The sequence below is a fragment of the Drosophila navojoa genome, chromosome 3 (assembly GCF_054131105.1).
Source record: "Drosophila navojoa isolate 15081-1374.11 chromosome 3, UAZ_NAV_1.0, whole genome shotgun sequence".
NCBI classification, from domain to species: domain Eukaryota; kingdom Metazoa; phylum Arthropoda; class Insecta; order Diptera; family Drosophilidae; genus Drosophila; species Drosophila navojoa.
Window position 1 is genome coordinate 9,663,101 of NC_142891.1, and position 26,856 is coordinate 9,689,956.

Below are 26,856 nucleotides of genomic sequence, written 5' to 3' on the forward strand. Positions count from 1 at the left end.
ATAACAAACAACTGACGCTTAACCTGGCCAACAGCAGCTGCTAGTCTTAGCACGTGCTGTCCACAGCTGCACTTAAAAGTGTAGAAAAAAACTCAGAAGCTTTTTTGCTGCTACTCTTTTTTTCCTCTGCAAGTTAAGCGCACATCCGCTACATCTGCAACGGAAATGCCATTGTCTACCCAACTTATCAAGCTGTCGCTATTTCGGTTCAGTTTTATATATATATGATATATGTGCATTGGTCTGATTCACTGCAATGACAATATCGTTTTTATTTATTTTATCAATTCACAAGAAGAATGCCTCCTTTCACTGGCTGATAAGCGCAACAGTCTTAGCAGAGAGCACTGTTAAAATATCCCAACTTTTGGCTGCTAACAGAGAGCGACAAAGAGAGAGTGAAATGGAGAGAGTGGATGCACCAGAAAACAAAAGTACCATACGGAAATCAAAATGCAATAATAAACATTTGTGCAGAGAGAGAGAGGTAATCATCAGCGGGCTGCTGTGCTGTTAATAATAATGATTATATGTGACGTGGTTGGATGTTGTTTCCCCCACATCAAGCGCCCTTCCCCCTTTCTTTCTCCCACTCAGGCAGCTGCGGGCAGCGTTGCTTGTTATTGTTTTTAGTTGGGGTTTCGGTTAGTGGGCCGCTTGGGAGCTGCTGTTGCAAATATTCACTTCCTATTGTGCGCGAGAAAGAGACGCACAACCACGAACCGAACATGTGGCATTATACGAGATATATTTATTATTATTATTATGCACACACAATTTGTCGACTATTGTAGCTGTGTTTTTTCACTCTATTTTCTGCTCAATGTGACTTTATGCAATGCTGATATAATTCAGGAAAATGTATGCATATGAGATGGAAATAGTGGAAAATGTCGCATTGATTGAAATCCAATTGGGAACTGAGCTGCGGCTGTGTGACAGGTGATAAAATGAGAGCGAGATTGGAGCTTTACAAATTAGTTACGCTAACAATGAAATTGTAAATGTAATATGGCAGCAGGGTATGTGGGGGAAGGGGGGCCGACATGGCAATATAGAAGAATGATGGATATACAGTCATTTTGGCTAATGGGAGAGTAGATATATTGCAATATATATAGCTAGAGATTGCTGCAAAGCAAATCTAGGCAGATATGTAAATATATATTTAGTATGTAGGGCTATGAGAATCTTGGGGTTATCTGTGATTAAAATTGATTGTGTCAAACCTAGGGACAAAGTTTTACTAAAATAAAACTTTTGCTACCCTGTCAAAGTTCTAAAAAACAGAGGGAAATAATAATAACAGTAATGATAAATAAAATCTACTTCAACAGAGTTTATACATCAGACGTATGTATATATAGACACTTGGGAACTCTCTCGAATTTCAGTTAACGCTTATCGAAAATCGCATTGCCGTATAAACCTTGAACAATAAACGAGGCACTCACGACTTTTATAGCAAATGCAAATTTAAAGTTCATTGCAGATTAACCAAACAGATTTCAAAAAGAAATACATATATATAACAGTACACATATATTTCTTCTTTTTCTCCACTTTTTGGTGACACGTGAACTGCATTATATGGTCGATAATTTGACACGCTCGCAGCACTTATCGGGGCCACACGCCGTACCAGACGCAACCATCCCAGAAGCAGGGACACACTTTGCGACTTAATTAGACAAGTTAGAGTCAAAGGAGAGAGTGTGAAACAGAAGAGAGCGGACGAGAGGGAGAGAGAGAGAGTGAAGGGGAGTGGAGAAAGGGAGAGCAAGTGACGGACTAATCTTACACGCGATTTTGCAATGGAACTTGAAATTGACGCGTCAGTAGTTCTTGGCTTGGGTCAGCGTTAAGCCACCCTCTCAACGAAGAAACCGAGAAATGTTCGACTGCGAAGATACCTCGTAAGCAGTTAACGGCAAATACTGCTTAGCTTTCGGTGGTTGATTATTGATCTAGCTCAGGCAGCTTATCTATATATAACTTGTAGATAGATATACATATATACATCTATTGCCTTCTCCATATCTAAGCTTTTTATTAAATAATTATGATAATTCGATAATCAAATATAGTAACAGGCATATCTATATCTCGATTAGATATTATATGTAGATAATGATATAAAATAAGAGTGAGTAGTAAGAGGTCTGATAAGCAATGAATATAGCCTTCCAATAGCTGATCTGTATGCTTATCGAATGAAATAGTATTGCTAAATTGTAATCCATAGATCCATTTATTTCTTTCACACATTTCCCCCTTTTACTCCGATTACAGGGTATTAAAATCGGGTGCGGCTAACGTTCATTTCTTTTTTATGGAATTTTAATGGAATTTCTAATCAACCTGCGCTGCGTAGACGTTCAACAGGGCGCGTCGTCTGAATCTAATGCACACCCACACACACACACACGCACAGCCGGAGGAATTCTTGCCCCGTCCAGAGATTTGTTTGTGACAAATGTTGCACATTTCGAGGGGTTGCAACTGAATACTCTGGATGGGTGGGTGGTTTGGCTCGAGGGCGGTTGCGACACTTTCGCTTTCAATTGAGCTACTTCAGTAGCGATTTTTTTTTTTGTTTTTGTCTTTCTCTTTGCCATTTCCACAGAAATCATCGCGATAAGCGGTAAAAATGGGAAGGAAAAAACCAAATGAGGTTAATAAAATTTTAAGGGTTAAAAAGCTCAAGTACAGCTGATAGAAGGACGCAGGCCACACTGCCCCCTACGCTCGAGCTGCACTAATTGACTTGAGGGTGCGCTCGTTGACTTTGCACACACCACAAACCCCCACCCAACCCCTAGCCGTAACTGCACCCTTAGCTAATTTTAATTGCAGCTCGCATGTGTGTGTGTATGTGTGCTTGACTGTATGTTAACCAAATTAGGTTTCCCTTAAGCTTTGGTCATTTAATACTACATGAGGCTAACCAACGCACAGAGTACGCCCACAAGTATAAACGGAATCGGAAATAAAAGAGGGGTTAGATCCTTGAACTACTGCAGATTGCTGAAACGTAAACTTGTTTGGTCTTTTGAGCTGCTGCAGATGCAGTTTCATAGATGAAGTTAAGACTAACATTAATTAGTTTTATGTAGATATTTATGGTTTACACAAGTAATATATATGCTTCTTTTCTTAATTCAGGCATGCTTTCATAAAAATAAATTCTGCATTTAACTTTAAGTCTTTCGCCTTCAAATGTATACTTTAACTTTTCTAGCCTCAAAACATTGATTAAATTTCAGCCATAATACCAGGCAACCAGAAGCAACTAGCAGGAAGCTAGGATTTTCAGAAAATTGGAAATTTGTTGCATACTCTCACGGGGTAAACATTGCGTTAAGTGGGGGCAAAACCGCAGAAATTTGCTCGAAAATTGAGCTGGGGCTCGCAGGCAAACATAAGTTAACAGCAGGACAAAAGTGTTAAGGAGCAATAAAATGTTAAATAACAGTCGAATGTTAGCTAACAGTGTTATCCGTGCTTATCCGCTGTTGGCTAGAAGTAGCAGCTGTAAAACGCTCACAGCTTTTGTGTGGAATTTTGACATTTGTTAAAACGTAAAATTTAGTAAAATGATTAAAATTATATTTATAAAAAATCTATATAAGCTGTAAATCATGTAAATGTTGCTGGAGTAAAAAAATACAGAGTGCTGGGCATGTTATTTATATAGGCATATATTTATATAGGCGTGATTTAGCCAAGGATATGTCAGTCAACTAGGAGCAATAGATGGGTGGGGTATGACATTTTTAAGATTAACAGTATTATATCAACAATATATAACACAACAGAAGGCCGTGTTTGATCATAGCTGAACTTGTAGTCCATTGAAATATGCAAAAGCCTAACTTATTTGAATAAAATTAAACTGGAAACTAACTGCTGATGGCAGCTGAAAGTAAACTTGAATATTTCACGAAGATTTCCCTCCGCTTTTGTTGACTTTTAACACCACCCCCAACCCTTAACTGCACCCTTAGCAAAATTTAATTGCAAACTGTGTGCGTGTGTGTGTATGTGTGTTAAACAAATTAGGTTTCCCTTGAGCTTAGGTCATTTAATATCAGATGAGGCTAACCGCCACATAGGGCAACCACCCAAAACCACCCGCCCATCCTCAATGTCACTTGATACTTTTCGGTGCGAACCAAACCCAACAATCGCCCCTCGCTCTAATTTGCTGCTGTTGCGCAAATATTTGCGAGCTTTATTAGTTCATTATGTGAACATTTTATACACTCGACGCGACGCCATGTCTCAATTTATCTCTTTCGGACCACAGGCAATTCGTCATATTTATTTTTTATTTTGGATAGGGTTTGAGTGAGAATCTGGAATTTCTGACGCTTTTGATTTAGCTGCTGTCAAGCGGAAGTCGAGGGATGGGGAGGGGCAGAGGCAGAGGCTAGGTCAAAGCGGAAACAACGCTTCATTTGCATTAGGCGAACAAGTGGAGAAAGTCTAAGCACACATCTGTTCACTCGGGCTATCAATGTAGAATATTATTTCACAATGCTCATTCAAGTATTTGGCACAGCAGATGATTCACAAGATATTCCAAAAGCACACGCAAAACGTTTATGCGTGTGATATTTATAACTGTGAGCAGAGACTTGACTCAGTGTTTCGACAAAATTGCATTACTCTCTTTACAGCTATAACATGAAATAAATTGAGGAACTGAACATACATACATATGCATATTTGCCATAAAGTTTATTTCCAGAATTAGAAACTGGGATAAAATTGTATAAATAAAACTTGCATTCGAAAATATTCCCATAAAAGTTCCTGAAAAAAGAATAACTGAAACTATACTATATTCTGACTAGTTGATACCCTGAAATCCATTTGTCTGAGACTCTAGGGAATATATTTCGGCTATCTTATTTTCGCAACCCATTTTGATTCGGTCCGTTTTATGGCAACGGCCCAAATTGGCTAATTTAATATTCATAATTTAGTAATTTGCAATTGACAATTGAAAAGTCAAAGTTGCATTTAATTCAATATTCATAATATATTCATATTCATATGCACGCTCGAACTCACATTCACATTCAGATGCGGATTCGGCTCCAGATTCACCCCGAAATCGGGTAATTACAAGCGTATTAGTTCTCACGGCCAAATGCGCTTAGCGCTGTTCGAGCTAACCCTTTGCCCCTTAATGGCAATAATTAATAATTCATAATTTGCAAAAATAAAAAAATAAAAAAAAAGATTAGCGAATCTTCAATTGTGAGGGGCCTAAGAAATTCATAAAATATTACGCCCGACTTCAGCTATGCGCCAATTTGTTGTAATGAAGCGTGAAACGCTTCAAGAAACATGGCAAAAAAAAAGAACTTAAAATCCATGAAATTGGAAAGCAGATAGACGGCGAGCAGGAGGGTGAGAGGAAGAGGCATAGCGAGAAGCAAAGACAAGGAATATGCAACAATGCGATTTGACATAATTATTAGAGTTACGAACCGAAGGAGCGCAGGGCAAGCTAAAACCTCTGTCAGAAAATTATTCGGTGCGCCCGACGGACTGGCCGCTCGCTAAATCAACTTATGAATACCCTAGAAAAAATACGACTTGCTGGGGTATGCTAAACAAATGAGCAGAGAGACGTACATATGGATCAACATGGCTATAATTAAAGAAGAGTCGTCCAAGGTTCGAGTTGATTGGCCAGTGGCAAAATCTGCTTCTGTATACCCTACACCAGTTGTATATTATGGGATATACAATCTGAATGAAAGCAGAAGAGATGAATATATAGAAACTTGGTTTGAGGAGGTATTATTATATGACTACTCTGACTGTTCCTTGGCTAAGTAGATTCGTAGAAATATTAGTATTTCTATTAAAATGAGTATAACATCATACACATATATTCAATAGAATTCTCAGGGTTTGAGAGATGGGAAAAATATTTAATTTTATTATGAAATCTGTGGAAAATTTTAATAATTTCATTTATTATGATTTAATTTATTTTCAAATGACCCTCTATTGCCACAGGGTATATCTTTCGCCACTACCTTAACTCATTCACTCACTTCTCCCGCCTGCACTTTGCACTTTCAACGCAAATTGAGTTGATTAATTGAAGTGTGTAGAGCGGCAGCAGTAAAAATGGGGGCAGAGAGCGCTGCTCTGACTGCTCGCAATTGCGTGGCCAAAGGGCAAAATTGCAGACGGCATAAAATCAATAATTTTAATGGGTCCCGCTCCCCAAAGCCCAGTTCATTGCTACAGCTGACAATTTATGTATATCTGTTTGGGTCTGTCTGCTTGTCAATGCAAATATGTTAAGTACGGAGCCCAAAAAAAATGAGGTGGAGTACGGCTCCAGCTCACAATCTCTCTCTCTCTCTCTCTTCTCTGTCTTTCTCACTCCCTCTGCCAACTCCCAAACTCCCATCTTCTCAATCCCTGTGTGTATGTGTGTGTGTGATAGGCCCCAAAGCTGGAGCTACAGTTTGTTGGGGAGCCGCAAGCGAGTTTTGGCGCAGCAGTCAAATTGGATTTAATCTTCAAAAGAGCCTACAAAATATCTAAATTGAAGCCATCTCGGGGGAGCATGAAACTCGAATACCCTAACATAACTAAATGAGCATGAAAATTGTGCATGAAAATTAAATTTGCAAGTTTGAATATTAGAGTAGAATTTGCCACTTCGCGCTTATCAATAATTTATGACAATTCCGAGATTATGGGCGAAAACTAAATAGAAAGAGAATTTTATATTTAAGAGCTTGGAGAAATTGAAGGGGGAAAGAGTTTGGCTTTTAAGGTAGGATAGGTTTAAGCTGGGTTTAAGCTGGGATTCAGACTAACTTTCTATAATTTAAAATTAATTATAAATTACACAGTCTAACAGAAATTGGTAAAAATGTTATAGCTTAGCTTTAAAATACAATTGTTTTTTCTTTATATGCGAATTTATAATTGTGCACGATAAATGATTCATTTTTCTCACATGCATACTAAAATATGTGAAATATGGGAGAATACGTCAACACATAGAGCTATTCTGATTTGTTATTATTTAACTTTTGATTATACAATTCTTCGGCGTGTGGAATTTATTAAAAAATAAAAATGATTCTAAAAAACAAAAATCAATAAATATCTGTTAATTAATATACTGTACAGCTGAGAAAATAACAATAGCACCATGATGCAAATTTCTTTCTTGATAGAAAAATTAATTAACAATTTTGTTAACTAAAAAATGAGCAATAAATAAATTTGTTATATACTATCTATATGAATGAACAAATATTTTTTTATTGATAATGAAGAGTTTATATATGACATAAAATTAATTTATTGCTAATTGCTAAAGTTGTTTAGAGAAAAAAATACTCTAATGTCTTCTATAACTTAGATTTTTTCAAAATTCATTCAAGAGAATAAGCGAAATGAAAATGGAAGATAAAATAATATTTTATACATATGTATATAATAACAAGAAAAGAGATAAATATATTTAGAGGTAAATATATTTATATGTCCCAGAACCTAATTTCGTACAACTTATATTTAATGTGAAAAATACTTTTTCTATAACATATTCTTTATTACAGTTCGAAGATTAGATTAGTTGATAAATGTTTTTAAAATTATTATAAAAAAAATTTTATTACATATAATAACAATTGAAAACTACTTTTAGAAGCTTTTCAGGTAGTAATAATAATATGGTTAATATGACAATTGTTTACCGGCTATCAGCTGGCAATAACTGCTTAAATAACGCACACTTCAATAGGAAATAAAACTAAGTAGTTCGAGCCCGGAACTCTATTTCTCAGGCACTAGAGATAGCTCACTCAACGATGACTGCGATTTATTAGACAGAATACAAGAAATCTTTCAGAATGTTGAAGTAGTTGTACATATAAATATATATGTATGTATACGATATATGACAAACAGAATAATATGAATAATATGCTGGAGAAGGTATATATGTACAATATATACACATATTAGATAAAATTATGTAGAGTCAGGTGTTATGAAGAAAGAAGTAGGAATCATATGAAACATCAAAACGTATGTCAAATTAGAAATGCAAAATAAAAGACGATAAAAACTTTGAATATATACAAAACATCAACATATAAAATTTATATGTATATAAGGAGAGAATATTTATGTATACATATTTACATATATTATAGATTGCTATATACACAATGTTTATTATATTTATCTATCTGTCTATATGTAAAGGGAAGCGGATATATAGTAGATATCTGATAAATCATCAATATTGCTGTTTAATATGTATATAGAATAATTCAAAGCAAACATCCGAAATATATACACGTATATAACTATATCTTATACGTGTGTAATATAAATCACATGATACATTTAAATCAACTTGAATATTATAAAGAAAATTGTTCTTTGCAAGCAACTGCCAATATTTTATGAGGCACGTCAACTCTAGGGTATACACGGTCCCCCCCACGCCGTGTGACGTTAAATGTAATTTTCTTTTAGCTGCTGGCGACGCAAGCGATTCGCAAAGAAAATATATATACGCATATAGAAAATTATATATAAATATATATATGTATGTATTTATAATAATTATGACGAGTATTTTTCTTTTTTCGTGAAACAATTAAATGATATGGATGTATGAGTTGCTCTATAAGGCAGCTCCACTTCACTTCACACACACGGCCGAACGTAAATCCAAGAGCACAGCTGACGCAAATGCTCAGAGTGTGCTGGATGCAAGGGCGGGGCACGGGCTATGGGGGTGCGAGAGGGGAGCTAGAGGTTTTGGCTATAAATTGCCACAGGGTCGGTCATTGGGTGAGGGAAAGATAAATTCGGGCTACACTTTCTGTGTTTATTTATTTTGCAGTGCCTAAATAACATCGAGCAATTGTTGCGTTACAACAAATATTTCAAATTATATTATCGATGGAGAATGCTTTATGCGAATGGATTGGGGTTATCGGGATTTGGAAGCAATTATGGCATTATGCAATATGCGTCAAGTGACATATCGTATGGTATGCCTCGCTATAATTAGATGCCATAGCTCTGAAATTGATAATTGTCTGAACTGAAAACTGATCCAATTGCAATTATGAATATTCAATTGAAAGCTGATCTAATACCCGATGCTATGGAATGTTTCTTATTTTTTCCGTGACATGGAGACTGTAGATATTGGTTGAATTGATAGCTATAGCATATATCGATTACGTGTAACATGCGCATGTTGCGCATGCAATAATGGAAGTTATATAGTATTTGTTTTCTTAGTTATAGTTCATTCCTTTATACAAATGAAAAATGTGAATTGTTATATGTATAATAATAATATTATAACAAATATATATACAAATTTACGGAGACTAGATGATTCTTATAAATTATGGCAAACCTTTCTGTTAATTTTTTTGCTTAAGTTTATCTTAGACTGAAAATGATTTGAAATAAGCTGGACTTTTTCACTCTGTTAACAGTAATTTGTATAACTAAAATACCAACCAATCCCGCATATTATGGATAACAAAAAATTATTATATTTAAATTTATTATATATGTGAAAAATGTCTAATATATATTATCTATTTATTCAAAAATTCAGAAATGTTGTCCCTTTAAAATTGAGTAGAAGTCACAGACGATTGTATTTTCACGAAACTGTTCTCTGGCTAGATATGGGGCCTACTCCATCATCCTACAGCATACTTATACTAATGCATATTAGCCTACTCAGTCAACTCATTTGGCTACTCACTATATCTATATATAAACTATATCAACTCGCTCAGTGAACTCGCTTAGTTGCTCTCATTCACATACCGTGCGCTCTGCCCAAGGCTTTCACCTTTCACTCAACGAAATTTCGGCAGCGCCTAACTTGTAATTAATATTTCAAACATATATGTTTTTTTTCAGGGATGATATCGTATGGCTGTGCCAGGTCGGCGCACGCTCGAGTAATTTTTCTTTAGCACGCAAGGTCAGAGTTCAAATTAGAAATAACTAGCTGAAGGTAACAATTTACCTTTTTTTTGCTGCGTTTTCTTCTCTTTTTTTCCGGCGAAAAAGAGGCACATGAAATAAAGAATGCAAGGAGAACTTCTCAAACGGGGTGTAACTGCAAATCTGCTCAATTTATTGGGGGTTTCTTTCTATTCGTCTTTTTCATTTTTGCCTAAATGGCGTGCAAAATGTAATATTGTCGAATGAAAATCATTTTGACATTTTAACATTTTGTTGCGAATTTTCTTAAGTTTTTTCTTGCGCATTTTTTAATGCATTTTATGGGCTGTTGTGCCTACTCGAGTGACGGTTTTATGATCGCATTACGTGAAGATTAAGAGCAACGCCAGGCAATGTTCCCAGAGCATTTGATGCGCCCGTCAAAAAAACAGAAAGATCATTTCGTTTGGAATTTATGTAAGTGCAAGTTTATGGCATGTTCAATTTGCTGTGCCGAATCAGAAATTAATGGAAGAGCGAGAAAGAGAAGAAGAAGAAAGAGAGAATTTTCCTTTGCAAAGAGGTAAAACTGATTAGATTAGGCGTGACTAGAGCACAGCCTTGGAAGCTGTTGGAGAATTGCTAGAATATGAAATGAAGAAAGAGGAAAAATATATATGTAGTCAATGAAATTTATTAAGGAATTTATTATTATATTCTTAGATTATATAATATATATTTTATATATTTATTTATACATTTTCAAATATATATTTATTTCTTTTAAAAGAGCTATGAAGTGAATCAAAATGAAGAGAGATAATGCTTCACTATATGGCGAATGAACTATTACGTAGGACTTTAAAGAGAGAGTAAGTGAAACAGAGCTAAAAGGGTAAGAGAAATAAAGAGAATAAACTTCGACATACAGTTTAGGAATAACTTTCCATTGGTAACATATGTATTTTTAGCTAAGTCTTTAAAGACAGCTTATTAAGAGAGGTAATCAAACTTTAATCTAAGAGCACTGAAACTAAGTCAAATGCGGGAGTTAGGCGGCTTCCAAATGAATGACAAGACTTCCACATGAAGAGTGAGAATATAGGTAGACATTTAGAGGCAGCTTATGAGGTGAGCGATCGAGTCAAGCTAAATAAGAAATGAAAAGGCCTCTAAATGTAATAAATCAATTTTGACTAGAGTCTTTTAAGAGTTTAACTAACTTTGCATATATACAACCTTACATAGGGCTACTCAGCAGGGGGCTGCCAGTTGCCATAGGCTGTCTCTCAGCAAGTCGAAATGAGATTACATACATACTTATATAACAGTGTTCGACTTTCTGTATTAAGACTTACTTTTCCCATACATACATACATAAGTTATTATAGCCAAACATTTTAGGGAATTGTCTACTCCTTTCTAGATTCCCACTGCCTCCAGTTCCAGTCAAAGCAAAGTATTCAGCTCTTGCATTCATAATCTGTTTATTTATTATGTAATTAATAATTCATTATATGAATTTACTCTACACTTAGTGAATATGAACACGACAAATCTTATGTGTTCACTCCTGAGTCATTTCATTTGACAATGATATCAGCAATTAAGTCAAGCATTAATTAAATGTACAAATTATATGGCGAATATGTATATATTAATAAATGTCTCTATAGTATACATACTGAGTCACTTGATGAGCACAACTTATGTCTGAGTAAACAGTCGATGCAGCAATCATGCTTACCTGCAAAAAACAAAACAAGAAGAGAAAGGTAAAAATCAACTCAATTCAAATGAATCAGAGGGGAGGGGGCAACAAAGTCAGCACAAATTTTTAACGGGAAAATTTCGTAATATTAATAGAGCACATCAATCGCCTCCCTAAAGATTCTTTAATTAATGACACGAATTTCTGAGCATTTTCCGACCTAAATCAACAAATGAAAATTGCAAACAAATTGCAAAATTTCCCTTTAAAATGAAATGAATATTTCAATTTTTTCTCCTTATTTTTGGCTAAAAATCAATCAATGGATCGGACCTACTGTATGCTGCTAGACCTGGCGGCATATTTCAATGTCAAGTTAGAGCTAGATGTGCGGATATGGACGACATTAATCTTGCGGCCAGCTCAAGGATTTTACGCAAGACTAACGCATTTGATAGCCGTCTACCCAACTACCCCAGCGATAAGAAGAAATTGAGAGAGAAAGAGAAAGAGATAGAGAGAGAGAGGAATAGGAAGAGAGTAAGGCATATTATATTCCAAACATGTGACGCGTGTCCTGTGCGCATTCTAATTATGGTTTTCGGTTTACATTTCAAAGACAAATCGCCAGAAATTAAATAATTATATTTGAGCCAGCAAAACTTTGATCCACCCCCAGAAACATACAAAAAAATAGAAGGCATAATTAAAATAATTGAAATTGAAATGCTACCAGCAAAAAAAAAAAAAGGACAATTAAACAATCAAATTTATACGGCATCCAAATAAAAAACAACAAAAAAAGGAAGCTTCTGTTCCGTATTCAGGACAGTTCGTGCTGCAGGACAATAGATGCCTGTCAGTCAGATAAGCCCGCCCCGATAAAACGGGTTGCCCACTGCCTTAACCCATTGGTGGACAACCCCCGCGCGTATTTAGCTTAGCCAGGGTAAACAGAAGAGGGTACATGAGCTTGTATATGCGGAATGATGTGATTAGAGCAGATAGGCGATCAATGTAGAAGCGAGCGTCTTGAGCAATTTTGTGAATGTTTTCAATGTGAACTCAGTGAATTTTTAATATAATAATATATTTATTATAGTATAAGTTGCTCAAAAAAGAAAAGATTTTATACAATTTTATGCACTTTTTTTTTATCTATATAAAAAATGTTTTTATATTGTTTGTTTAATATTCTTTTCATATAATGGAAATATTTTAGGTATATGATTTTTCATGAAACTAATCCGCATTGAATTATTGTTACCAATGTGAATTAATTTAATCTTCATTATCTAAAAAAAAATTATATTAGTAATAATAGAAACTTCTATAAAATTAAAAAGAAATATGTTTTTATTATTAATTATTAAAAAAATTTAGAATTTTACAAATGAAAGCAAATTTTTATATTTTAAAAATTTGTATCTATAAAAAAATGTTTACAATGTATATAATATTCCTATGATTATATTACATATTTACTTAATATTTTTGTAATATTAAATATTTTTATATAATATGATATTAAATATTTTTTTGTAAAGTCATTAAAAAATAGATTTATATTCATGCTTTCCCAGCTCATGTATTAAATAATTAATAATAATAACCACACCTCACAATGTTTACTCATAAAATCAAACTCTCGTACACCCGACTCTCTCATATGCCTCACATTTTATCAGGCCACAGTTCACAGCAAGCGCATTCAGACTTCGTCTAGCCAAACTCTTAGCGAACTGTCGTTGAGTTTTTGATTTGCTTGATGGATGCACAATGTCATGTCCTGCAGCAGGATGTCGCTCACTTCATTAGCGTTCATTTAGGTGTATGAAAACGAAAAAAAAAAAAAAAAAAACAAATAATATGCCACTGACTGCAGCAGGCGCTCGAATTGCTCAAGTGTGCTCATTAGTGGGCAGAGTGAATGAGGCAGGGGGTAGCTAGGGTGGCAGCCAGGCTTTAGAATTAGAGCTGTCAAAAGGGGTTGTCCAACTGCTATCTGCCTCACATCCACACACACACATCACATCACACATCACATTAGGAATGCAGCGCGCGTTTCGCCGCTACGCCTGCGGCTGGGATCAATGTGGGCCAAAGCCTGCAGCCCAACATCTGATTATAATACAAAGCTCATATCTAGATGTTATGAAATTTTAGATAAAAGAGAAAAAAACAGAAAAGAGAAAACAGAAAACCATTTAGCGGCCGGCAACAAACATCAAAACAGCTTCCCAAAGTCCAGTTACACTTTTCCACTTTTCCGAATTTCCATGTGCCATTCGAGTTTGCATAGACAGCACCTACTTCAGAGAGTTTGGGTTGGGTTGGGCTGAACTGGGTGCGCTTGGACCTGAGTGGAGGATGCTTAGACGTGGGCTTGTTAAATACCCTGTACATCAATGAGAATGGGGTAATTTTGTGGAATTGCCTAATGACAGAATATTGTCTAAATTAAGGAATATTTATGGAATGGATGCAGATTTTTATTTATATGAATATATAAACTTTTCTTTTAGGTAAAGGATTATTTTTATTTAATAAATTATATTCTCTAAATATGTTTGCTTAATAAAGACTTTCCATAGATTCTTAAGTCATAGCATACATCCATTTATTTTAAGAATTCGAATTTTCACTTTAAATAAATTCTTCTTTGTTTTCTTTTAGCAGATCAACTTAAACTTTTTGCCAGATCAAACTGGAAATACAAAAGATTTTTATATAGAAAGTGAAGCTAAGTTAAGCAAGACTCAACCTTCAATATTGTAATTTCAGTCCATGATAATTTCTATATTATACAGGGAGAATCTGACAGTGGCATTTTAATTTGCCCTAAAACCAATCTACAGGGTATCTCCCTGGCAGACATGTCCGCTCCATTACAGCGCACTTACATGCTTATTTTTTGGTTGCTTGCAAATGAGAACAGCAACAGCAACAAGAGCAGCAGCTGCGGGGATTAAAGCAGCGCCTCAACGAGAGCTGCTGATGTGTGAGTGTGCGTGAAAGTGATGAAAAAAGTTGTTAGATATCATGGGTTAGCTCATGTTTTGGTTATTACAGCTGCCACTGACCAAAGACCCAAAGAGATAAAGAGAGAGATAGAGAGAGAGGAGTCCCGTAGTCAACTGTAGTCAAATGGGAAAGTAAAAACATGCGTTATGCAAACTAATTGATGCTTCGCTTGGCAGAGGTGAACGATATGTTGACGGGGGCGAAGTCTATTATAACTGTACCATATATCCAAATGGGTGTGTGTGTGTGTGTATAAGTGTGTCAGCATTTTTGATAGCCATGGTTATTACATCATGCATGCAAAATGGTTTATGTTTAAGTACCATAATGGACTTGTATGAGCTTATGCTGATGGGATAGCAATGGATTAAACAGGGTTAGTTTAGGAATATTATATTGTATGGGCAAATATAGTAGACCTTTTGCAACCATTATGAGCTAATCTATGATCAAAATGGATTTTGGAAATGTTCTATTCGAGAAATAAATATTTAAGGGGTCCAAAAACTTGTGTTTAATTTAATAGACTTATTGAGGTATTTTAAAATGTAATAGTCGAAGTCAAGTAAATATTATTTATATAATTTAATTAACTACGAATCAAACTTTGTATTTATTGTATTTTTTTTTTTATTACAAAATAAAAATTCTTGTCTAAAAGTTTTTGATTTCTTACAAATAATTGTAGTACATGGATCAAGCTCAGTCTCTTCTCATAAATAAAAATGAAGCTCAACTCTGCTGTACTATCTTGAGAAAGTAATATTCATTCCAAACGGATATATTCTTGCTAGCTAAAATCCCGTTTAGTATCTCTATTACATCCTCTCTAGCTCAGCCTCAACCTAATGAACTCTAATGCTACGAAATATCACCAAAAACCAAGGGAACACTCTAGTTTCGAGCACAGCATTTGCTTGGCTCTCCATTTAGAACAAATAACTTCGATATATCTATATTTAGCCGACTCTAATGAACAGATTGACAAATGACATTAGGCCTGATGTCCATTAAGAGCAGCCGCCACTCAACGGTCAGTCCGAGATCAATCAATCAAACAGGGGTGGCAAATGCTACCCCCTCTGGCGCTGGCCGTGGACCCTATTACAAACATTACAAGCTGAAAGCTTAAAAAGTCGACTGCAACGGCGATAAAAAACGGAAAACAGAAAACAAGGAGATTTTTCTGAGCAGTTGACCGTTGGTCAAGCGGCGAGCAGGAGCGTATAGGGTATAGGCTATTGTGTGTGTGTGTGTGTGGAGTGGGGGGTGGCGGTTGCAGCATTGCAGCAACCCTTAAAGCGCGAGTCCATTTAAACTGTCCGCGCCTGCGCGTCGCTTACAGCGCGCAAAAATCCTGTCACAGGATATGCAAGGCAATGCGAGGAGGGGGTTCATTAAAATGCAAGCTGTAATGAGCAGCAATGCAGTCTAATGAAATTAAAGTGAACACGCGACACACACACACACATACACACGCACACACATGGAGAGTGAATGAGACTGCCCGCTGCTTGAGCATGTGCATTCAGTCAGCCCGCAGCCCCCGCCTCTGCCCGCGTCTGCCACGCCCTACTGCAACTCGGCTCGTGCGTCAAGTGCCGCGCTATTTCTGCTGCACCTTGACTTTTATTATATTAATTTTTTCCCTATTTGCCGTCATTCGCCCAGTTTATTTTTTGCATGCCCGCATAATTGGCAAAGCTGTTCCAGTAAATGGAAAAAAATGCACTCATTAGTTCGAGTTTGTTTAACGCGCGCGCTGCAAGCCCACAAAACAGCGCGGCGAACTATGCAAAATATGCAGGACAGCAAACAATGATCGACCAGCACATATCCTAGCTAGGAAGCGACAATAGTCAGGGCAGACTGTAGCAAATAGGGCAAATAACGTGGAGGGAAAGCCTTGAATTCCTGAAAAGCTGCTCGACTAGCTGTCAGTGATTGTGTAACTGTAAAGGCATGTGGCAAGCAGATAAGCTAAGCAAAACAATTATAAATACTATTTTGTAGTTTAACTAATTTTTTAGTATATGTTTTAATGATTTTTTTATTCACTTTTAAAATATTTTAACTATAAACAGATGTTAGCTATTTCTTTTTAACTGAGATACATATTTATAATTTGAGGATAATAATTTTAATATTAAAATTATTATAATATTATAATATTTCGGATTTTTGGTGATAACTAACATTTCTTGTACAAAAAAAAATAAATAAATAAAAAATAAATAAAAAAATAAATAAAATAAAATAAATTAATAAATAAGTAAAAATAATAATAATTAAAAATATACTTTATAAATTTTTATAGTATGCATAAAAAACATTTTTTATATAAAAAAAAAAAAAAAAATTCTTCTATAAAAATAATAATAAATACAATGCACTCCTTTCACTTCGCAAATGAATATCAAAACTTACAAAAATCTGAATGCTACGTGCCTGAGGTATATGGCTCTAGGCTTTAGTCTATGTGTGAGAGTATGTGATTGTGTGCGTGTGTGTGTATTTGTCTATGTCCTGTGGCGTATCAAAAAATTATGACAAGCTTAGAACAATCAAAGTGTCAAATAAATATGTCAAGTTTATGTTGCGCTGCGATCGCCACTAATCTGTCAACAAAGGTGAGAGTTCCGGGGCTGCTGCATCCGTGTGGCATATCCGGTTTCCTGCCTATTGGACATTACAGCGCCAAGGGGTTGCTAGCAGACTCTCTCTATCTCCCTCTCTGTCTGGCTCTGTCTTTCTCTCTCTCGCAAGGACTCTGTCTGAGTGACTGACTTACTGACCGCTCGACCGGCTGTCATAATTAAAATATGACGCGTGTCCGTGTCCGTGTCTCGTGCACGAACAATTGCAACGCGCGCAGCGGGAGGGCGGCAAGCGGACGCTCAACTGGCATTCGACACGCAAAGCATTCCGCAGCAGGCTAGAGGCTTCGACACTTTTGGCCAGGACATGTGCGCCGCAATTGCATGGCCAGAAAGGTGCATATGCCTGAGCTGTAAACTGTATATGTACACATATATATATATATGTATATATATTCAGATATCCAGTTGGCATCGGTCATTGTCCTTGCTGGCAACTGCAGCAAATTGCTCGGCATATGCCAATTATACAGTTCCTTCAAGGAAATTAACTCAAATCACGTGCAGGCGCTCCTAAAAGGTTTCCTCTTTGATGCCATTCAGACATCTATTCCGCATAATTGAACCAATTTCGCAAATGATGGCATAAAATAATAATTATATTTAATATACCATGCCCACTGCATGCTATGTCGCAGAGCTTCTGACTTCTCACATATTATGGAACCTTTGAATGCGAGTCAAGCAAGTAAATGCTTCTTAAAATTTTAAATTCTTAATTCTTAAATTAACTTTAGATTGATATCAATTATACAATAAATAAATTCGACTGCTCATATTTTAAACACAGCTCAAAAAATCACAAATTAAAGAGACTACAAAATTTACTCTCAGGCATTTCGCAGACTGTCTAAGAAAATGCATTGATTCATAGGTGCTATACTATCCTCCCGGCTGGCCATGTCCCTACGCTTTTGACAGATATCCTGCACATGCCTTCTCATTTGATACACTCAATAAAAAGTTTAATTGCGAATTGTCACGCTTCCTTTTCAATATCAAGATCAATTATCGGGAAGGAAGAATCGTCACAGATCAGCGACGATCGATCGTCACGTCGATTGCCAACAGCTGTGATATATGTTCTCAAAGAATGGCTCGTAAATCAACGCCCCATGAGTTGAGGGTGTGTTGAAATCGAAGTAGAGAGCAGACAAGAGATATTTGGGATAAAGAGAAGCAAAAAGAAAAACCCACTCATTTAAGCTAATTTGTTTGCCGTCAGATGGTGACAGGAAGAGAGCCGAGGAGAGACGAATCGAGGCGAGGCAAGCAGAGAGATGAGGCTAGTCGAGTCATCATTGTCAGTTGCATTCAATGGAGTGCGACAGCTTTTGCGACAACAAACCGCCGACCCACTTTTCATGCACAATGCAGGACACAAAGGACATTCAGCACACACACAGGCTGCAGGGCTCATCAATGTAGAGCAAAACTCATTTGGTGGCTGTCGCTGCTGCTACTCCTCCTGCTGCTGCTGCTGCTGCTGCTGCTGTTGACTGTCTGCTGCTGTTATCCTTTTTATGCTTAGCCCAGTTTTGCTGGCCAGCCTGCAAGCAGGATACATGAAATGATGCGCAAACACAGCCACAGCGCACAACACATGCAATTTCTCATTTCGACGTTAACATTTCATCAAAGTAGGTTGCAACACATTTCCAAGAAGCAAAAAAAAAAAAAAAAAAAAGTGATTCTTGTGCTGCCAGAATAGATTGCCGGAGGCAGGCGAGCGGGCCAGCGCGCCATGTGTTTGCGCAGGTGTTGGCCTCATTGTGACACGTTAAATGGCAAATCCTTTTTGCGGCACAAACCAAAACGCTGACAGCCAACTAATTACTTGCGATAGCAAATCGCAATGCTTGAAAGGATCAGGCTCAGACAGGCCGCAAAAATGGCCAAGGGAATTTCCAGCATTCGCATTCGCATTCGCATTTTGGCAAAGTCAATGAATGAGCATCAGGTAGGCGAGTTAGCCGATAAATCCTGCAACTGACATTCTGTCAACGTCAAACAGTCGCAACAAGCCACGCCCAGCCAGAGGCGATTCGGAAATCAGAAAAACCCATCAGATTGCGGCTTAAAACAGTCGAGAGATGCGGAACTACTTCTCGGGTAGTTAATTCGATAGCACATGGATTAATGTTGGGATATAACTTGTTAACTAACTAAATTTGTTATAGCAAGCACCTCAAAAAGTGAGAGGAATACCCTTTATGTACATTTAATTTATAATTAAAGTTCATATGCAATGATGTATAATAATTTCTGATATATTAGTTCTTATATATAGAATTATTATACTATCGATCTTTAGTAAGCGTATATGGAATGTATTTCTATTAAATTGTATTAAGTAGAACATCTGTTAAAATTAAAAATAAAGTTAACATAGTTTATATTTACTACTAAATTCATCATCAAATATCAGTATGTATATCGATATGTTATCAACTACTATTAACAGACTTTATGGAAACATTAAAATGCAATTTAAAATATTCAATTTCAATACATTTTATTCAATAAAAAAACAATTTTTTAGCACTTAATAAATATTTTATTATCGATAAGTTATCGAAGAAAATAATTTCTGTAAGGGTTTCATCATTTTACACCTACAATTCGTTAACTTTTAATGACATTAAAAATGATGTGGATAAAGATCGAATCTTCAGTAGGTTCACAATAACATATACCATAACTTTTCAATATATTATGTATAACAATCGATAGCAATGCCCCTTTAATAAAGTATAAAAATGAAAGAATGGACTTTTAATGGAATTACCTGGCATTTTATTGATTTTTCTGCTCAATGTTTTCCTAATAAGCCGAGTAACTCTTTCTTTTCCCATCCGGCTCTCTCGCTCCCTCTTCTTCGGTAGTGAATCCCCACTTTGCCTAGCCAAAATCCTATAATAACTGTTACAAACAAACTCACAAACTGTTCACACACACAAAACACAAACCAAATAAATTGAAATCCCACAAACAAGAGGCGGCGAAAAAAAATAAAAAAAAAAAACACGCGAACAAGCTGCGAATTGAGGGAACTGAAAAGTAAAGCAGTCGAAAGAGCCTAAGATCTGGGCTACTTGCCTGCCACAGGGGGAGCAAACAAATGCCTAAATAGTTAATCCTTGCGCTGCACAAAATTGCCAAAAGGATGCCGAAGACGTCGACGGAAAAAGGATGCCCCGGGCACGGAACAACGCTGCGAATTTGTCAAAGAGTTGTGCAAACAGCGGCGGACGAGGCCGAGAATAAAAAAAACATACAAAAACAACAACAAATCGAATGCAATCAAAATTAAAGCGCTTTAGCTGTGACAACAGAGGCCAGGGCCAAAACAATCGAGAGGCAGCAGCAGCAGGAGATGGTGGCAGGGGCACGCCGAGTAGACAGAGGCAATCCTTTAAAGATTTGGCAAACACACACACACACACGCACACACACAATGGTCCATGTCCTGCTGGCAATTTAAGCGAATTAAAAGCAAAAGTTTCTTGAAGAACATTTTTGTTTCGCTATTGATTTGGATTTCGAATTGAATGCGAAATTGCAGCAGGAGCCGCCAGGACAACTGCTGTGCATGTATCGCAAGAAGCGCACAAATCGTATGGAAGGATGTGTGACATAAAAAATAAATCAGAACGAATATGAAATGCTCTACGCACTGAAGCGCTTTGTGATAGGGCAAAAAGAAATGGTTTTGGAGCAGGAAATGTGAATATAATCTCATATTTAAATTAGATAGATTTTTTTACACATTTTAAGTTAATATATATTATCTTATGCCAAACTAGTTTGGACTTAACAAAGAAATTCACATAGAAACGCACTCTAGAATGAATTTACATATGTAATTATTTACTTTTTTTTATATACCACATTCATTTTCTGGCTGACATTGCATGACTCAGCTAAAGTAGCCAGCAGGAAGAGTATCGCAAGAAACAGAGCACGTCGCTAAAAACACACAAAAAAGTAAAAAATAAAAAACAAAAACAAAAATACGACACTCGAAGCGTTTAACTTTTGCTTAAGTGTTTGTCAGGACGTGCCCCAGGGAGGCGCGTCTTAACCCTTTACCTGACACACACACACACACGCACACACACATACAGATTGCATGACATGCAACGTTGCATTGGCATTTACTTCTCTTCTCTTCTCTTTTTTTTGGCTAGGGCTTGGGTATCCTGCGGTTGTGCAGCTCAAAAATCCCTCCAAAGTGTCATCGACACTTGTGCCGGCTGCCTTTAAGGGTTGTCCCCGGATGCCAGAGGATGTGGCAAAGGATACGCATAGCTGTTGCTGCTGTTGTTGTTGCTGTTGTAGGCACCAAATGTGTCGCTTAAGTGCTAATAATTGTGCCCTCGCACAGTTGGCGGTCGATCGCAAGAGTAAAGTACAAGCCCAAGCACAAGCAAAGAGTATTACCTTTACTATATGGAAATTGAAAAACGGGAATTGTGAATCGAGAATCGAGAATCGGGCATGAGGATATTGAGAACCTGCCCTGCGGCCTCTATTCTAGTGCATTTCAGGGTCGAGTTCCCTCTAAATTCAAAATTGACAACAATCGCTGCTTATGATGGAGGGGCGTGGCTGCACAGCACTACAGATTCACTGGGAGTTTTCTTCAGTTCAAAGTCTATTTACATAAACAGGTCGAAGGAAAAATAGAAAGGGTGTGGTCGAAGGAGCATAGGCAAACGCCTGTCGCTGGGAAAGACGATGAAGATTTATGCGAGAATATAATTATGTAATTGAAATTCCAGTTTAGAAAAGAGAGCTCACGGATAACAGTAAGGCTAAGGTTGAAGCTAAGGCTGAGGTTGAAGCTAATGCCTAGGCTAAGCCAAAAGCTAAGGCTAAGGCAGAGGTTAAAAGTAAAGCTTAGTTTCAGTCTTGGATCTGAGTATATTAATTTTCAACCTTGATCAGATCACACATAACGAATTTTAGCACAAATTTGGATTAAAAATGACTTTTCTGCTTACTCATTTCATTACTTTTGTAATTAAAAATTAAATTAAAAATTTTATGACTGAGTGAAATGTCTTTCGAGCAGACTCAAAGCGCATTCTTTTAGCTAAATTCTTAAAAATAAGTAATAAAAAAAAAAATTTACATAAAAACAAAGAAAAGGAAGTTCAGGTGACTGAACTCAACTTCTTCGGCGGATGAAATTGAAATGAAAAAACCCGATTTAATGCCAAAGGAGAATCATCCAACTAACTAATCAGAATGGCAAACGACAGAGGTATTTGATATATTCTGAAGTCAAGAAAAATTGTTAGGAAATATAGAAAGATTAGCAGTTGATGTTTTGCAATCAAAAAAACGTTAAGCAACTTGAAACTATGTAATGCTGTATGACTTTTCAAGTAACTTGACAAAAGGAACGACAAATTACAAAAAATTCGTAAAATTACTTTACTTTCGATTGTAGTATTCAGCATAATAAGTACTGACTATTCCATATGACAGATTTAAGATAAACTGATTTCGGCTAATATAAGATTATTTATAGGTGCTGCCAGAGCTTAGCATAGGTATTGCTGAGAATGCCAGAGCACAAAGTATTTCAAAGCATTTCCCACAGTTTTCTATGCATAAAATGCAAATAATAAAATAGAATATATACATTAAAAAAATATATTCCATATTGATTTTTTTGGTCTAATGAGACACATTGAATGATTAATGAATTAAACTCGATTGTCAACTACTCTAAAGTGTGAACTCTAGTTCAATGAACATTAATGCCTGATCGCGGTAAAAATTATATGGTTTTCGTGTGGGTTATGCTCATGTCACGCAAATGCATCGCCCTCTCTCTCTCATTCCCTCTCTATCTGGCGTTACTTGCGAAATGCGAAATCATCATTAGCAGCAGCAGCATCAGCAGCTTCCTCAAGGGGCATGATTAATGATCTGATGGTGTCCTGCGGCCAGGACATGGCCAATGCATGTTGCACTCAAGTGCAACAAGCCAAATGCCACTGCGCCCCCTGCACCACTGAACCACTGAACCGTCACAAATAAATCATAGCAGACATCAGAGCGAGAAAAAAAAATAAAAACGCGAAGGAAAAGTGTTTCAACTTTTCTCAACCGCAAATTGATTGAGTTTTGATGACATCACAAAATGACAATGGTCAGAGGGTAGGCTATTAGCTAACGGTACAGTTTTTATTCCAAGATCGTTTACAGTTTCAGCTTTTCATTTTTTGTGCCTTCAGTTCGGTTCTTTATCAATGTGCTCTCATCTAGGAAATTACTTTCACATAATTTGCGCTGTCTTGGCATTGATCTCATTCACTTCTTTTATTATTTCTTCAGTTTTCTATGATTTATTTTTTGAAGTGCTTGGACAATTCATTGGGAACAGATCGATTACATCGGCTATTGTCTATTGTTTGACATAGATACAGTGCTCTAACAGAATCTTTGATATGGGCGTAACAATCTTCATACAAAACTACTTAAAGTTCAGTCGAGCGTTGGCAGCTGAAAGAAGATAAAGTTATCTCAAAAAATGGTTTAACCACATACTTAAAAATAAAAGTAGGGATGTGTAAGAGGCTTAGAATAAATCAAAAATGATCTATATCTATAAAGAAGATCAATAATGATCCATGATATTGAATCTGATAAAATCAAACCCAATTTTTCTTCGCCTCTAAGGATCGGCGATATATTTTATATTATTTATATATATTATATTCTACAATTTTTTAGACAAATATTTATTAAAGATGTTCAAATTCTAGCTTCAATAATAAAATTCTCGCATTCCCTTTTCCAAAAAGGAGAAAAAAAGGGGAATATGCAAAGCAAGGTAAATATGAGATTACAGTTAATGTAAATTGTCACAACATCAAAACAATTCAAAGTCAGATCTTATCTCAACTATTTATGGCCCAGATAATTACATTTTGTATCAACATATTCGCCTAGCAGATAACCCAAATCAAAAATGCGATCGACTCACTCGCAGTTCATGAAGATAAAAATCGAAAGGAAATCAACCCAAGCAAGGAAATCCGCTTGAGGCCTAAGCCAGAAGAAAATGAAAGCTAAAGCTGAAATCGAAACACTTTTAATTAGAGTAATTATTCAAGCATAACAGAAAGACGGGCAGGCAGTCAGACTGACAGACAACCCAGCCAGACAGGCAGGAGACACAGGATTATACAGGCGAGCGCGTTCAGGCTCTGGCGTGTTACAAATCCAGGATTAAACATATGTAGATCACAAACCAGGGTACACACACTCACTCACACACATTTTTTTCTATTACAAGAATTTTTCAAAGAAGATCTTTTTTTTGTTGATCTGCTCAGCTGGCAACAACCGCATAGAAAAACATGGCAAAGGACAGTGAAACTGGCAGCATCCTTATGAGATTAAAAATGCAAATCAGCCGAAGGCAGCCGCAAGGAAAATATGATGAGCTGTTGAGCCGTAGAGCTGTAGATGACGCTGCAGTCTGATATTTTGTTGCCTGTCTATCAGTCAGTCAGTCAGTCAGTCTTGTCTTGTGCTGTGCTATGCTGCCTCCTGCCTGACTGTGTGCGTGTGTCTTGGACCAAAAACATGACAGCTTCATGTGGCAGCTGCCGACTCGAATCTTGGCGGTTTCTCGCCTTGCCAATGAAATTTATTTTAATGCACTTTTGCATTGATTTTCATTAGCATTTTCGTCGTTTTTTCTTTTCTCGGATTTTGTTCTTGTTTTTTTTTTTTTTTTTTTTTTTTTTTTCAGCAGCCGTTTGCATGATTTGACATAATTTTGATGAATGTTTTGAGTTGGGTTTTGCTGCCGCTGCTGCACGCAGTCAGACAAGCGTTGATAACTTGGGAAATAACTTAATTACGTTAGTTGTAGTTATCCATATAGATAGAGCTATATGAGAGGATATTTGATACAGTTTATATATCCGATGAAATTTATTTTAAATGAAAAAGAGTTCACTTACATGGAAAATCTACTATTAAAAAAATCATAATTAGCCATATGATATGATATATGATATTGTTTTGGTAATGAAATTTTATCATGAGAAAAATCATACAAATTAAAAAAAGTCTTATGAATTGCTCCAGAATTCTTCATGTATATTTATTATACAATAAAAAAATTATTTTAGTTCTAAGTGAATCTATCATGGAAAATATCGTACTTTAAATATGCATGGGAAAACTTATGTGAATCATTTTCAAAATTTATCTAATTATGGAACTCACGAAATATATTTAAAATTATATAAAATTCGATTATTAATTATATCTAGTACTTCATATAGTAATACCTTGGTGAATCATCTTTCCATATATAACTCTAGAAGCAGCTGATGAAATCTCTTTAAAATTCTACTATAAATAGCAAAGAGCTCTGTTTTAAAGAAAGATCACATTATAAAAGAAAACTTTACAACTTTCGCTAAGCTGTTGATATATAGATCTTACTACCTGTAGACAAGCCTTCAGAGATTCCTCCATAACTACCCATATCCCATATTCTTCAGCAAAATCTTAAAAATGTAAGCAAAGAATATATGTATGTTCATTGGCTATATCCATAACTCCTTATACACATATCTCTCCTCTGCTAATGTCCCTCGTTCTGCTCCGTTAAGCCCAACAAATCCAAACAAATGCCGCTAATTAAACATAAAATTAACAAAACATTGCAACAACAGTAATTCAATGACAATTGCTTGGCCTGATTTCGAGCTAGATTCGGATCCTGATCCTGATCCTGATGCTGTGGCTGTGGCTGTTGCTGATCCTGTAACCCCTGCCTGTTGGCATCCCCATGTGAAACAATGGCCGGCCAAAGGGTTAAAGGTGTAAACATTTGACAAAAATGTCACATCACATTCCTCCAAGACAGCTGCCCCGTTCTGTTCGAGGATCTAGCTGCAGCAGCTACCTCGCTCGCCCATTGTCATGCTAATGCCAGCAAGTGTGCTGCGCTTCTTTAGCTCTGGTTTGACAGCTGTCAAAAGTCCAATAAGTCATCTATGAAATGTTTGCGAGAAGAGCGCCTTCTGGCAAGCCACGCCACGGCTTAACCACTGTCAATTGAAGTGTAATTGCAGAGCATTGATTGATTGACTGCGTGCATGCAGCAGCAATAGCAGGAGCAGCAGGAGGAGAAAGCGTGCAGCACGCAGCAGGAATTCATGTATGTGGGTTGTCCACAATTGGCTGGGGTTCGTTAGCGCTTGCCAACCACAGATACCAGCATCCATTTATCCTTTCGGTTAACGGTAAATGGCGTGGCACCTTAATGGAAGTGCTGCACTATAAGTTGGGCATTATAAGTAAACAAAGTAAAAGTAAAATTATAAGTAAACAAAGTAAAAGTAAAATTAAAACTAAACTAACGTCTCTTTATCAAATTTAACATATTATTATGGTATGCTATATTTCTAATGCTAAAGCTCGTATCAAGTATAT

At 36.4% G+C, this 26,856-nt stretch overlaps 2 protein-coding genes across 2 annotated transcripts in view; both read right to left on the bottom strand.

Annotated features, from left to right (window-relative positions):
- CenG1A (Centaurin gamma 1A) overlaps positions 1 to 26,856 on the bottom strand; it is a 75,925-nt gene that overhangs the window by 24,480 nt on the left and 24,589 nt on the right. The window lies entirely within an intron of this gene.
- LOC115562799 (uncharacterized) overlaps positions 1 to 26,856 on the bottom strand; it is a 42,827-nt gene that overhangs the window by 7,622 nt on the left and 8,349 nt on the right. The gene's annotated exons all lie outside the window — the stretch shown is intronic.